This window comes from Zea mays, chromosome 4 (assembly GCF_902167145.1).
Source record: "Zea mays cultivar B73 chromosome 4, Zm-B73-REFERENCE-NAM-5.0, whole genome shotgun sequence".
Taxonomy (NCBI): Eukaryota; Viridiplantae; Streptophyta; class Magnoliopsida; order Poales; family Poaceae; genus Zea; species Zea mays.
This window is the reverse complement of record NC_050099.1, coordinates 154,072,444-154,089,099: the sequence shown is the minus strand read 5'-3', so window position 1 is coordinate 154,089,099 and position 16,656 is coordinate 154,072,444.

The following is a 16,656-nucleotide window of genomic DNA, read 5'->3' as shown; positions in this document are numbered from 1 at the left end:
TACTAGCCTCCTGGGACTAGTAATTGTATCACATTTGAGTCCCAAAGGATCGGGACGCTTCAATGGTCCCGAGTCAACGACATGGTTCTAGCATCCTTCTTACTCACCTTCTCTCCAAGGATGGAGACGTGGTAAGTGATGATGGCCTGGATGTGTGCCTCGTAGTTCATGTCCACGACGAGCTTCTTATAGCTCGTGGTAGCCACTACATCCATCCTGCCTTCGTATCTAGGCTCGCATCTAAAGAAATCCTACATACAAAGACGATGTATCTATACATTATTTTAAGAATGTGCAACGAATACAAAGATGATGTATCCATACAAAGTCGTCGCTTCAAGTTTCATCTGAGGGATTGTTGTCGCCTATTGGAGCGCAACTTCCTGCATTGTGACTTAACTTACCATTTGCTCTATAAAAACACACATTAGTCACAAATAATCTCACGTTGTCATTAATCACTAAAACCAACTGGGAGCTTAGATGCTTTCATATAGGCTTTGATAAAAAAAATTGACACTGTTTCTTGAACGTTATCACACACTATATGTACAAGCCTAGTGGTCCTTCACATGAAATCATGAAACTTCTACGGAGGCCGGCTAGCAGGTTTCTACACAAAGTGCGTGACAACTTTCACGGAACAATGTCAAATTTTTTATCACAACCTCTACATACGATATCATGACATGTTGACAAATCTCATGATTTTTTTGGCTTTTTTATGTTTTGTACAACTTTAAATCAACTGGATCACAAGTTCACGGTCATGTTTTATGAGCATGGTGTTCGAAAATTCTGTCTGTTCCTGAAATAGGTTCTAACTTGTGCTAAATAACACAAATATCATTTTTGCATTCACTGTTTTCCGTTTTTTGAGTGACTTGCAGTTCAAATCTAAATTATCTAAAGAAATTTAATTAAACGAACTAAATCTAACAGTTATATCAAACACTTTGATAATTGTTCCAAAATGGAACATGTAGGTTTATATACTGTAGAAACACGCCATAGAAAGGTTGGTGAAAAAAATAAAAATATAATGTGCCGAGTGTAAGGAGAGACACTTGGGAAAACCTTACTTTATCGAGTTTCTGCCAGGGGACACTCGGCAAAGAAGTTAGTTTGCCGAGTGTCAACTCCTGACACTCGACATTATTAACGACCGTCAACTATAGACGACTGCTGAGGACCATTTGCGAGGGTCACCGAGAGCTTAACACTAGGCAAAGGCTCCTTTACCGAGCGTCGGTGTATGCCAAGTGTTTGGCTCTCGACAAATGAGGTTTGTGTCGAGTGTCTTTGGTCGCCGAGAGTGGCACTCGACAAAATACATTTTGTCGAGTGCCCGATAAATTGCCCTCGACAAAGATCTAGGCATTCGACAAAGAGCCGAATTCTGATAGTGAATAGGGAGATGTTGTAATAATAAGTTTTTTAGTCGTAAATATCACTAATCATGAACTGGTGTACTACTCACTACCAGAATCAGCTGCTTTGCCGAGTGTGGCACTCGGCAAAGAAAGCTCGAAGAACTGTACATCGGCAACGACTTCTTTGTCGAGTACTTTTTATCGGGCACTCAGTAAAGACTTTACCGAGTGTCAGCCGATACTCGGCAAAGAAAAGTTGTCGTCACGGTGCTAGGTAACGGCGACAGAGTGAAGCGCCCCAATCCTCTGGGACTCAAATGTGATACAATTACTAGTCCTAGGAGGCTAGTAAACACATTTATACATCAGATGATTCTAGATCTACTTAAACGAGATAAACCTATAAAGGTGGCGATCAACTTTAAGAGTTGGTCTACAACTCGGGACATATCATCAGAGTGGGGCTGAAGCAGCCCGATATACGCAGTGAAGCAAATCAGCGGTCCAACAGCCACAGGCAAGGTTGGGAACAGGCGTAACTCTTACCCGATCAATGATCTCCTTCTCTGAAAAACAACAAATAAGCAAGGGTGAGTACTTACGTACTCAGCAGCCCACCTTCACCCACGGAATGGGGAAATCAGATATAATGCATGGAATATGTGGAGCTCAGGATATTTTGCAGAAATAGCAATATTTGATGCAAGGTTATTTTGTAAAACATTTTATATTTTTTAAAGCGCATCCTCTCCCAAAGGAGCAGGAAGTTTTCAATATAGAACAAAATCCCCTGGAATAAACCATCCAGGTATCTCAGCATTTTCCCACTGGTTTTCATTTTCAAAAACAGCTACTGAACTTCCCGTCCACCATAGCTCACGGCTCAACCGTCAGACCTTTTAAAACCACTTTTCAAAAGCATTTTTAGAAAACAAAACACTAATTGTCAAATCCATGACATGACTCATCCATATCCGTGGACGCGGACTTTCCGAATAGGTTTTTAAACTCAGCGCAGAGGTGTACACTTTACCCACTAGTCCCGTTTCTGCAATCTCACAGTCGTGAGATCCGAATGCCGAATATCTCTCTTTCCTTGCACGTCCTTACCTTAACGATTATACCGGAAGGAGTCAGGCCACCACCATGCCCAAACCGGACAAAACATTCCCCCTCCTTATCCTCCCGATGCTTCCCAGCCATCATAACCCTGGGGTTCGGATCGTACAAGTTTAGATTGAGCGACCACCCATACAGTCTCGAGTGGTTGTACTTGATAAGAGTATAGGTAAGGAGTGATGACAAACCGGTCCTTAGGCGAGAGGGACAATCCTTCATGCTCACACCTAAACCAGTTGAGCCATGACCTTAGGCCCTCCCTTAAACCAGGGAGTCCCTGATCATCCCGCTCAAAGGTGATAAGGGTGACAACCCTTCATCATATCCATTTTGGAAAACATTTTCTTTTGAAAACTCACACCTTTTCTCAAATCATTTGTAACAAAGATACCAAGGAGTATAAAGATTAATTGCGGCAAAGTTATGAGGCTGGGTGGCCATAATAACTTGTCTCAAAATCATATTATGCATAAAATAATAGGCTGAGGGTTATGGTTGTAAAACATAGGTAATTTATGCATCAAAGGGATCTAGTGAGCTTGCCGTTGCTTAACCGGTGAAAGGGTGAAAGCTCGCGGAACTGGCTTCTAGCTCCACCGCCTGGCATAGACTTGCAGATCTGGCCTCCACGAGACGGCACGAACGCTCCGATAACTATGCAACATGAACAAGCAAACATACAAACCAGCAAGTATATCAACAAATATTTAGTATAGTGGTCAGAATGGCGATATATGGATATGTAGAGTCTTGAGCAGAATCTGTGTCATGTGGTGGTGTGATATTACTGGTGGTGGAGTGGAGGTGCTTACCAGGAGGGTGGATTGGAGGCGAAGCGACACTATGCGTGTAGCTGGCAGAGTGGAGTAACTGAGTGGGTGAGATGTTTGCCTTGGCTGAGGGTGTTGAGTGTGTGGAGAGGGAGAGGGTAGCTGGGTGTATGTGGTGTAGTACAGTAGAGTTCACTGTTGGTGAGAATAGTGACGAATGAATCGTCTGACTTAGTATGAACATGAGAGTTATAGGCAGAATATGGGACAAGTGTATTTTGGGAGTTTTCTGGAATATGAACCATGCTTAAGGGATGACATGGTTGGATGGGGAATAATTTGATAAGAATTTAGAAACAAGAATTATTAGAATCTGAGTTTGGAAGCCTGGCTCGGAAGAATCCCAAAGTTAAGCGTGCTCAACTTGGAGAAATCTGGGATGGGTGACCAGATGGAAAGTTCTTACTAGAAGGAAAATCATAGTCACCAGAGTTCGTATGACTGGAATATTGGTCTGGCAGGTCTTAGGTGAGCTGAACAACATGATGGATGAGTAGTTGAAATTTGGGGTGATCGGATGATCGATGAATAGTAACAATGAATATTGACGACGGAACAACAACAATAGATATCATCGATGAATAGTAACAATGATAAATAGTAACGATAAATAGTAACGATTGAAAGGATCACGATGCCCAAGAGGGGGGGTGAATTGGGCTTTTCTAAAAATCAACACTAATTAAAACCTAAGCAAGAGCTAAGCAAGAGGCCAACTTCACCCCAACAACTAGCACTAAGATAATAATACTAGAAATACAACAATGCTAAGACAATACTTCAAATACTTGCTAAACAAATACACAATGTAAAGTGCTTGAATTAAGTGCGGAAAGTAAAGCAAGGTTTAGAAGACTCCTCCAATTTTTCCCGAGGTATCGAAGAGTCGGCACTCTCCACTAGTCCTCATTGGAGCACCCACGCAAGGGTATCGCTCCCCCTTGGTCCTCACAAGAACCAAGTGCTCACTACAAGATGATCCTTTGCCACTCCGGCACGGTGGATCCCTTGAGACCGCTTACAAACTTGAGTCGGGTCACGAACAAGATCTTCACGGTGATCACCGAGCTCCCAATGCCACCAAGCCGTCTAGGTGATGCCGATCACCAAGAGTAACAAGACGTAGACTTTCGCTTGACCAAGAGAAGCCTAATGCAAGTGGTGTGTGCTCTAGGTGGCTCTCGCTAGCGCTAATGAGGAACAAATGCGGGATTAAGATTCTCTAATCTCCTCACTAGGCTTTTGGTGCTTGCAATGCTCTACCAAGGTGCTGGAATTAATGTGGGCAGCAAGACATTGAATATGGTGGGTGGAGGGGGTATAAATAGCCCTCACCCACCAACTAGCCGTTACCAGCACTCTTCTGCGCATGGGCGCACCGGACAGTCCGGTGCGTCACCGGTGCGCCAACGGTCGATTCCAACGGCTAGTTCTAACAGCTAGCCGTTGGGCTGATGGCACACCGGACAGTGAACAGTCACTGTCCGGTGCACTGTCCGGTGCGCCACTAAAATTCATTTCTAAAACTGGCACTCTCGGGTTTTCTGCTCGAGGAAAGCCTTTCCCTAGGCCAGCCTGGCCCCACCTATCAGAGGGCGCACCGGACAGTCCGGTGCACACCGGATAGTCCGGTGCCCCAAGGCCAGAAACTCTATTTCCTGTTTTCAGCTGTTTTTCAAATTCGTTTTCATTCTAACTTGTGAGTGAGTTCTAGAGTGACACCTAGCAATATATGTGAGTGTGAATGTGCACCAACACTACACTAGAACTCTCTTGGTCAAACTACTCATCGGCAACCCCTCTTTATAGTACGGCTAAAAGAGAATAAAAGACCTAACTAAATCACGAGTGTCCACATCTCCTTGACACTCGGACTCCGTAGTCCTTCACCTTTTGTTTCGTCGTTTTAGCCGTCGCTTCGAGTTCTTATCTCCGGGATTGTTTTCACCGTTGTAGTACTTCTACCTGTAATGCGACCTAACTTACCATTTGTCTCTGCAAAACACACGTTAGTCACATATAACATTATGTTGTCATTAATCACTAAAACCAACAAGGGGCCTAGATGCTTTCAGTCTCCCCCTTTTTGGTGATTGAAAGGGAAATGTGCCCTTGGGCCATTTCTATAAGATTTTGGTGATTAAGTGCCCAACACACATTAAGGGAATGAGTATATGCCAAAGGGTGGACAAAGTGCAAATCAATACAAAGGTATGATTCTAGACTTAGTACATTGGTTTTTGTGTACTAACATATTTGTCTAAGTGCTAGAATCAGAGAAAAGACAATTGGAAAAGACTTGGCTCGAGCAGCCAAGACTCTGCTCAGTCTGGATGCACCGGACAGTGTCCGATGCGCCATGCTAGCTCTTGTGAAAAGGCCGCTGTCGGGATTTCGTCGGCGGCGTACGGCTAAAATTCACCGGACTGTCCGGTGAGCCAACGGTCGGTCGAGCCACTGTCCGGTGAGCCAACGGTCGGCCGCGCAATCCGCGCGTGACAGTGTTCGGTGCGCCAACGGTCTGAAGGGGGCACCGGACTGTCCGGTGTGCACCGGACAGTGTTCGGTGCGCCAACGGCTCCAAACCTTCAATGGTCGGCTGCGCCAGAACAGGAAAGAAATCCGCACCGGACAGTGTTCGGTGGTGCACCGGACTGTCCGGTGCGCCAGTCGACAGAAGGCAAGAATTGCCTTCCTGGAATGCTCTCAACGGCTCCTAGCTGCCTTGGGGCTATAAAAGGGACCCCTAGGCGCATGGAGGAATACACCAAGCACACTTTGAGCATTCTTGATCATTCACACTTCGTCTTTGCGCACTCGTTTGACATTCTTAGTGATTTGAGCTCTGTTCTAGTGAGAACTGTGAGATATTCATTTGAGCTCAAGTCTTGGCCGTGTGTGTGTGCGTATTGTTGTGGACTTGTGTGTGTTGCTCATCCCATCCTTACTTCTGTGTTCATTTGTGATCATCTTTTGTAAGGGCGAGAGACTCCAAGTTGTGGAGATTCCTCGCAAACGGGATATAGTGAAAGGAAAAGAAATACCGTGGTATTCAAGTGGATCTTTGGATCACTTGAGAGGGGTTGATTGCAACCCTCGTCCGTTGGGACGCCACAACGTGGAGTAGGCAAGTGTTGAACTTGGCCGAACCACGGGATAAACCACTGTGCCTCTCTGTGTTGATATCTTTGTGGTTATTGTGTTTTGCAAGAACTCCTTTCTAGCCACTTGGCTTTATTGCTCTAACACTTAATCAAGTTTGTGGCATTAAGTTTTAAGTTTTTACAGGATCACCTATTCACCCCCCCTCTAGGTGCTCTCAATTGGTATCGGAGCCGTTCTCTTCAAGAAAGGGACTAATCGCCCAAAGAGATGGATCCTAAGGGAAAGGGGATGGTGGTCAACGACAATGAGAAGGAGTCCATCTTCAACAAGCCAAGGGACGACAAAGTCAATGACTCCGGCTCGAGTCAAAAGAAGAAAGATGGAAAGAAGAAGAGGCGCATCAGGAAGGTTGTCTACTACGACAGTGACGAATCTTCCTCTTCTCAAAAGGACAACGAATACGAGGAGAAAAAGAAAATGGTTAACTCAAACTTTTCTTTTGATTACTCTCGTATTCTGCATAATTCCAATGCTCATTTGCTTTCTATTCCACTTGGTAAACCTCCTCACTTTGATGGAGAGGACTACGGATTTTGGAGTCACAAAATGCGTAGTCATTTGTTCTCTCTTCATCCAAGTATATGGGAGATAGTAGAAAACAGAATGCAATTTGATAGTTCGGATAATTCTATGTTTATCAATGAACAAATCCATAAGAATGCACAAGCTACTACTGTTCTTCTAGCATCCTTGTGCAGGGAAGAATACAATAAGGTGAGCGGCTTGGACAATGCCAAACAGATCTGGGACATCCTCAAGATCTCACATGAGGGGAACAACGTCACCATGCTCACCAAGATGGAGTTGGTGGAAGGCGAACTAGGAAGGTTCGCAATGATCAGGGGGGAGGAGCCAACCCAAACGTACAACAGGCTCAAGACCCTCGTCAACAAAATAAGGAGCTATGGAAGCACGCGATGGACGGACCACGACGTCGTCCGACTTATGCTAAGGTCTTTCACCGTCCTTGATCCTCATCTTGTTAACTCTATTCGTGAGAATCCTAGGTACACCAAGATGACGCCCGAGGAAATACTTGGAAAGTTTGTAAGCGGGTGGATGATGATCAAGGAGGCAAGATACGTTGATGATGCGTTGAATGGCCCAATCCATGAGCCTCAAATCGTTGCTCTCAAAGCAATGAGGAGCAGGGAGGCGCTACCTAGCAAGGTGGCGCAAGTTGAGGCGGCCGGGCTTAACGAGGAAGAAATGGCCCTCATCATCAAGCGTTTCAAGACGGCGCTCAAAGGTCGCAAGGAGCATCCCAACAAGAGCAAGATTAAGGGAAAGCGCTCCTGCTTCAAGTGTGGTAAGGTTGGTCACTTTATTGCTAATTGTCCCAATAATGATAGTGACCAGGATCAAGAAAAGAAGAGGGAAAAGAAGAAGATCTACAAGAAGGCTAAGGGCGAGGCACACCTTGGCAAGGAGTGGAACTCGGATTGTTCATCGTCCGACTCCGACGACTAAGGACTCGCCGCCTCGGCCTTCAACAAATTGTCCCTCTTCCCCAACGAGCATCACACATGCCTAATGGCAAAGGAGAAGAAGGTAAGTACTCGAAATAATACTACATATGCTTCTTCAAGTGATGATGAATCTAGTGATGATGAAATATACTATGCATGTTTATTCAAAGGATTAGATAGAACTAAAATTGATAAGATCAATGAGTTGATTGATGCTTTGAATGAGAAAAATAGACTTTTAGAAAAGCAAGAAGATCTTTTATATGAAGAGCATGATAAATTTGTAAGTACGCAAAATTCTCTTGCTTTAGAAATTAAAAGAAATGAAATGCTTTCATGTGAACTATCTGTATGCCATGAATCTATTTCTAACTTAAAGAGTATTAATGATGACTTGAATGCTAAGTTAGAAGTAGCTAATAAATCTAGCTCATGCATTGATCATGTAGTAATTTGTAATAAGTGTAAGGATTTTAATGTTGATGCTTGTAGTGAACACTTAATTTCTATTTCCAAATTAAATGATGAAGTGGCTAGTCTTAATGCCCAACTTAAGACTAGAAAGAATGAATTTGATAAACTAAAATTTGCAAGGGATGCCTACACGATTGGTAGACACCCCTCAATTAAGGATGGGCTTGGCTTTAAGAGGGAAGCCAAGAACCTAACAAGTCATAAGGCTCCCATCTCCACCAAGGATAAAGAGAAGGTCCCTATGGCTAATAGTGCTCAAAAGAATCATGCATTTATTTATGATAGGAAATTGTCTAGAAATGTTCATCATGATAGGAGTTGTAATGCATATGATTCAAATGCAATGTTTGCTTCAAGTTCTTCCTATGTGCATGGTATGCCTAGGAAAAATGTCATTCATCATATGCCTAAGAGAAATGTTGCTCATGTTCCTAGGAAAATAGTTAATGAACCTTCTACAATTTATCATGCTTGCAATGCTTCCTTTGCAATTTGTAGAAAGGATAAGAAGGTGATTGCTAGGAAATTAGGGGCAAAATGCAAGGGAGATAAAACTTGCATTTGGGTCCCTAAGACCATTGTTACTAACCTTGTAGGACCCAACAAGAGTTGGGTACCTAAAACCTAAGCCTAAATTGCCTTGCAGGTTTATGCATCCGGGGGCTCAAGCTGGATTATCGACAGCGGATGCACAAACCACATGACGGGGGAGAAGAAGATGTTCACCTCCTACGTCAAGAACAAAGATTCCCAAGATTCAATCATATTCGGTGACGGGAATCAAGGCAAGGTTAAAGGGTTAGGAAAGATTGCTATTTCTTTCGAGCACTCCATTTCTAATGTGTTTTTAGTTGAGTCGCTCGGTTATAACTTGTTGTCCGTTAGTCAACTTTGTAATATGGGTTATAATTGCCTATTCACAAATGTAAATGTGTCTGTCTTTAGAAGAAGTGATGGTTCATTAGCCTTTAAGGGTGTACTAGACGACAAACTTTATTTAGTTGATTTTGCAAAGGAGGAGGCCGGTCTAGATGCATGCTTAATAGCTAAGACTAGCATGGGCTGGCTGTGGCATCGCTGTTTAGCACATGTGGGGATGAAGAACCTTCACAAACTTCTAAAGGGAGAACATGTGTTAGGTCTAACAAATGTGACTTTCGAAAAAGATAGACCTTGTGCAGGTTGTCAAGCAGGTAAACAAGTGGGAAATGCTCATCACAGCAAGAACGTGATGACCACATCAAGACCCCTGGAGCTGCTACATATGGACCTTTTCGGACCCGTCGCCTACCTTAGCATCGGGGGAAGTAAGTATGGTTTAGTAATTGTTGATGATTTTTCCCGCTTCACTTGGGTATTCTTTTTGCAAGATAAATCTGAAACCCAAGGGACCCTCAAGCGCTTTCTAAGGAGAGCTCAAAATGAATTTGAGCTCAAGGTGAAGAAGATAAGGAGCGACAACGGGTCCGAGTTCAAGAACCTTCAAGTAGAGGAGTACCTTGAGGAGGAAGGAATCAAACACGAGTTCTCCGCTCTCTACACACCACAGCAAAATGGTGTGGTAGAGAGAAAGAACAGGACACTCATCGACATGGCGAGGACGATGCTTGGAGAGTTCAAGACGCCCGAGCGGTTTTGGTCGGAAGCCGTGAACACGGTTTGCCACGCCATAAATCGGGTCTATCTTCATCGCCTCCTCAAGAAGACTTCGTATGAGCTTCTAACCGGTAACAAACCCAACGTTTCATACTTTCGTGTATTTGGGAGCAAATGTTATATTCTAGTGAAGAAAGGTAGAAATTCTAAGTTTGCTCCCAAAGCTGTAGAAGGGTTTTTGTTAGGTTATGACTCAAATACAAAGGCGTATAGGGTCTTCAACAAATCATCGGTTTGGTTGAAGTCTCTAGCGACATTGTATTTGATGAGACTAATGGCTCTCCAAGAGAGCAAGTTGTTGATCTTAATGATATAGATGAAGAATATGTTCCAACGGCCGCCATACGCACCATGGCAATTGGAGATGTGCAACCACAGGAACAAACAGAGCAAGATCAACCTTCTTCCTCAACAATGGTGCAACCCCCAACTCAAGATGATGAACAGGTTCATCAAGAAGAGGCGTGTGATCAAGGGGGAGCACAAGATGATCATGTTATGGAGGAAGAAGCACCTCAAGCCCCTCCAACTCAAGTTCGAGCAACAATTCAAAGGAATCATCCCGTCGACCAGATATTGGGTGATATTAGCAAGGGAGTAACTACTCGCTCTAGATTAGTTAATTTTTGTGAGCATTACTCTTTTGTCTCTTCTAATGAGCCTTTCAGGGTAGAAGAAGCCTTGCTAGATCCGGACTGGGTGTTGGCCATGCAGGAGGAGCTCAACAATTTCAAGAGAAATGAAGTTTGGACACTGGTGCCACGTCCCAAGCAAAATGTTGTGGGAACCAAGTGGGTGTTCCGCAACAAACAGGACGAGCACGGGGTGGTGACAAGGAACAAGGCACGACTTGTGGCAAAAGGTTATGCCCAAGTCGCAGGTTTGGACTTTGAGGAGACTTTTGCTCCTGTGGCTAGGCTAGAGTCAATTCGCATATTGTTAGCCTATGTCGCTCACCATTCTTTCAGGTTGTTCCAAATGGATGTGAAGAGCGCTTTCCTAAACGGGCCAATCAAGGAGGAGGTGTATGTAGAGCAACCCCCTGGCTTTGAGGATGAACGGTACCCCGACCACGTGTGTAAGCTCTCTAAGGCGCTCTATGAACTTAAGCAAGCCCCAAGAGCATGGTATGAATGTCTTAGAGACTTTTTAATTGCTAATTCTTTCAAGGATGGGAAAGCCGATCCAACTTTATTCACTAAGACGTGTGATGGCGATTTATTTGTGTGCCAAATTTATGTCGATGACATAATATTTGGTTCTACTAACCAAAAGTCTTGTGAAGAGTTTAGCAGGGTGATGACTCAAAAGTTTGAAATGTCAATGATGGGCGAGCTGAACTACTTCCTTGGGTTCCAAGTAAAGCAACTCAAGGATGGCACTTTCATCTCCCAAACGAAGTACACGCAAGACTTAATCAAGCGGTTTGGGATGAAGGACGCCAAGCCCGCAAAGACTCCAATGGGAACCGACGGACACGTCGACCTCAACAAAGGAGGTAAGTCTGTTGATCAAAAAGCATACCGGTCTATGATAGGTTCCTTGCTTTACTTATGTGCAAGTAGACCAGATATTATGCTTAGTGTATGCATGTGTGCTAGATTTCAATCCGATCCAAGGGAGTGTCACTTAGTGGCCGTGAAGCGAATTCTTAGATATTTAGTCGCTACGCCTTGCTTCGGGATCTGGTATCCAAAGGGGTCTACCTTTGACTTGATTGGATATTCAGACTCCGATTATGCTGGATGTAAGGTTGATAGGAAGAGTACATCAGGGACGTGCCAATTCTTAGGAAGGTCCCTTGTGTCTTGGAGTTCTAAGAAACAAACTTCTGTTGCCCTATCCACCGCTGAGGCCGAGTATGTTGCTGCAGGACAGTGTTGCGCGCAACTACTTTGGATGAGGCAAACCCTTAGGGACTTTGGCTACAATCTGAGCAAGGTCCCACTCCTATGTGACAATGAGAGTGCTATCCGCATGGCGGACAATCTTGTTGAACACAGCCGCACAAAGCACATAGACATCCGGCATCACTTTTTGAGAGACCACCAGCAAAAGGGAGATATTGAAGTGTTTTATGTTAGCACCGAGAACCAGCTAGCCGATATCTTTACCAAGCCTTTAGATGAGAATACCTTTTGCAGGCTGAGTAGTGAGCTAAATGTCTTAGATTCACGGAACTTGGATTGATTTATAGCATACATGTGTTTTATGCCTTGATCATGTTCCTTATGCATTTTGTTGTTTATTTATGGTGCTCAAGTTGTACAAGCACTCCCCGGACCTCACAAGTCAATTTGCAAGTGATGCACATATTTAGGGGGAGATGTGCTGCAACTTGACTCTTTGGGACTAACCATGTGCTTGAGTGTTCTTAAATTAGTCTCAAAGGTGGATTGAAAGGGAAAGGTGGACTTGGACCATGAAAGACTTCCACTACACTCTGATAAGAGGGTAACTTACTCCAAGTTCATCTCCATGTCTCTTATTGTCTTTTGCTCTTAATTGACAATTTTGGTGAGGCAATGGGGTTTAAGGGCCAAAAAATGATCCCGTTTTGGTGCTTGATGCCAAATGGGGAGAAATTAAGGGCCAAAGCAACAAATGGATCAGCTACTACTTGAGAAAATTTTGAAAATAGTAGAGTTAGGACTTTTGATTTGTCAAAATTCTAAATGTCTCTTTTTGTCAAAAGTTGGGGAGAATGTTTGATTATGGGAAATAGGAGGAGTTTTTTTTAATCAGTGATCAATTTCTCTTGGAATATCTTTCTCTATGCCTCAACAAGTGAATTTGACTTAGAGATAGGAAATTGAGTTTGATTTGCAAAAACAAACCAAGTGGTGGCAAAGAATGATCCAAATATGCCAAATTTGAATCAAAACAAATTTGTGTTCTCATTTGCATTGATGTTACACTTCTTTTAGTTGCTTTTTGTTGTGTTGGCATAAATCACCAAAAAGGGGAAGATTGAAAGGGAAATGTGCCCTTGGACCATTTCTATAAGATTTTGGTGATTAAGTGCCCAACACACATTAAGGGAATGAGTATATGCCAAATGGTGGACAAAGTGCAAATCAATACAAAGGTATGATTCTAGACTTAGTACATTGGTTTTTGTGTACTAACATATTTGTCTAAGTGCTAAAATCAGAGAAAAGACAATTGGAAAAGACTTGGCTCGAGCAGCCAAGACTCTGCTCAGTCTGGATGCACCGGACTGTCCGGTGGTGCACCGGACAGTGTCCGGTGCACCAGGCTCGCTCTGGTGAAAAGGCCGCTCTCGGGATTTCGTCGGCGGCGTACGGCTAAAATTCACCGGACTGTCCAGTGAGCCAACGGTCGGCCGCGCAATCCGCGCGTGACGCGTGGCCAGGCCAACGGTCTGAAGGGGGCACCGGACTGTCCGGTGTTCACCGGACAGTGTCCGGTGCGCCAACGGCTCCAAACCTTCAACGGTCGGCTGCGCCAGAACAGGAAAGAAATCCACATCGGACAGTGTCCGGTGGTGCACCGGACTGTCCGGTGCGCCAGTCGACAGAAGGCAAGAATTGCCTTCCTGGAATGCTCTCAATGGCTGCTAGCTGCCTTGGGGCTATAAAAGGGACCCCTAGGCGCATGGAGGAATACACCAAGCACACTTTGAGCATTCTTGATCATTCACACTTCGTCTTTGCGCACTCGTTTGACATTCTTAGTGATTTGGGCTCCGTTCTAGTGAGAACTGTGAGATATTCATTTGAGCTCAAGTCTTAGTCGTGTGTGTGTGCGTATTGCTGTGGACTTGTGTGTGTTGCTCATCCCATCCTTACTTCCGTGTTCATTTGTGATCATCTTTTGTAAGGGCGAGAGACTCCAAGTTGTGGAGATTCCTCGCAAACGGGATATAGTGAAAGGAAAAGAAATACCGTGGTATTCAAGTGGATCTTTGGATCACTTGAGAGGGGTTGATTGCAACCCTCGTCCGTTGGGACGCCACAACGTGGAGTAGGCAAGTGTTGAACTTGGCCGAACCACGGGATAAACCACTGTGCCTCTCTGTGTTGATATCTTTGTGGTTATTGTGTTTTGCAAGAACTCCTTTCTAGCCACTTGGCTTTATTGCTCTAACACTTAATCAAGTTTGTGGCATTAAGTTTTAAGTTTTTACAGGATCACCTATTCACCCCCCCTCTAGGTGCTCTCAGTGATTGATGACAACCCTACAAGATTTGTGAGAGTAGTTTGTTTTGAAATTTCTGTCAATAGAGAAGATGGTTAGTTATACTCAGTAATCTTTGACTGAAAGAATGTGTACCATAATAATAAGAATGAGCGCATACACATCGTGAGTTTCTTGTTCATATAAAAGTGAAATCAAAATGATGAACAAGAACTAAAAGACTAGTGATAACATATACGATGAAAACATAGTACACACAGTCAACATAAGCATCGAGAGTATATATAGAGTTTGTGAGCCAAAAGCACCAAGCTAGTACAGAGAGTAACAAGCACATATATTACATCAAAATGACTCTCTACTAACTCCCTAACTCCCCCTAGCTCTCACAACTCATATCTCTCCCCCTTTGGCGTCAAACACCAAAAGGGAACCTGAACCTACACAGTAGAAGAGGGAGGAGGTGGTGGGGGCGCATCCGATCGTAGCAGTAGAGCGAACGCCAGCTGGGGGTCAGAGTCAGTCTCGGATCCAGGATCTGCTGTAGAAGCTGGAGCTGGTACTGACTTGGACTGAGGCTGCGCTGCAGGAGCTGCCGGATCTGAAGTGGTCACAGACACCGCCACAGCAGTAGTGGTAGCAGCAGAAGCTGGTGGCACTGGCGGCTGAGGTCAGACGGAGCTGAAGACTGGTGACGTGAAAGCCAGGGTGACCAGCCGGATCGGAGAGGAAGAAGGACCAACTGTAGGAAGAGGGGGTCCTGGCTAAATTGCTAGCACAATAGGAGCCTGAAGAGGTGGAGGCGGTACTGACTGAATCGGGGGAATCGACACACCGATGTGCTGAAGCATAAGAGTCATGAATGCCCAGTTCTCAGCCCGGTCCTGAAGAAGCTGCTGCTGCAAAGAATCTTGCATGTCCTGAATCATCTGAAACATCGAGAGCATTCTCTCGGACATCTGCTGCTGGACAACTACCAAGTGAGCCTGCTGTAGAGTGAGAGTCTGGAGAATCGCTGCAAGAGCAGGGTCAATGGCAGGAGGGGCAGCAGGGGCAGCACCACTGGAACTCCCAGCCTCATGATCATGAGAGAGTGCAGGCATAGGAGGCGGAGGTGGAGGTGGAATCCCAAAATCATCATCATCATCATCAACTGCTGTGTCCTGAGCTTCGAACTGATGAAGAGCAGTATCCTCGGCCTGAGTGTCAAATACTGGAGCAGGTGCTGGCACATGATCCTCAGGCGCTGGACGGTAGGACCCAAAGAGGAGGCATGAGGCCTCAAGTGTGCCCTAAAACTGTGGAGGTCGAATCAGCTGAGCAAAAATGTGACACAGATAGTGAGCATAAGGCAACTGTTGACGAGCACGCATACCATCCAGAATGGTGGAGAGTTTGATAAACCGGGTTACCTCCCTCATCTAGGTCGAGATGTCCATTTGTTGGCATAGGTGTCTTGATTGGTTTGCACTTCTCCATGTTGAACCTTTTCAACAAGTCTTTGGTTTACTTCTTTTGTGAGAGAAAGTTACCATCTTTCATTTGCTTGACTTGAAAGCCGAGGAAGTACGTCAGCTCACCAATCATTGACATCTCGAACTCCTTCGACATCAACTCACCAAATTCCTTGCAATGATAGTCATTTGTTGAGCCAAAGATTATGTCATCAACATACACTTGACAAATGAAAATATCACCGTTATGTTTCTTTGTGAATAGAGTTGTGTTGACGGTCCCGATCTTGAAGCCCTTATCGATGAGGAAGTCGCGAAGACGCTCATACCAAGCCCTTGGAGCTTGCTTTAGCCCATATAGCGCCTTGGACAACCTGTAAGCATGGTTAGGATATCTAGGGTCTTCAAATCCAGGTGGTTGCTCAACATATACAAGTTCATTTATGAAGCCATTTAAAAATGCACTTTTTACATCCATTTGATTAAGTTTTATATCATAGCATGATGCATATGCAAGTAGGATACAGATGGCTTCCAGTCGAGCAACCGGTGCGAAGGTCTCTCCAAAATCTAAGCCTTCAACTTGAGAGAATCCTTTTGCAACAAGTCTTGCCTTGTTCCTTACAATCACGCCTTGATCATCTTGTTTGTTTCTGAACACCCACTTTGTTCCAATGATTCTTGCATCTTGTGGGGGCTTCTCCAGGGTCCAAACTTGGTTACGGGTGAAGTTGTTAAGTTCTTCATGCATGGCGTTCACCCAGTCCGGATCCTATAGCGCCTCATCTATACATGTAGGCTCAACACAAGAAACAAAGGAGTGATGTTCAATAAAAGAAGCATGTCTATGTGATCGAGTAATAACCCCTTGTGAAGGACTCCCAATGATTTGGTTTTGAGGATGAGCTTGAAGTAGTGATGAATTTCTCCTGTCAACCACTTGGGAAGATCCTG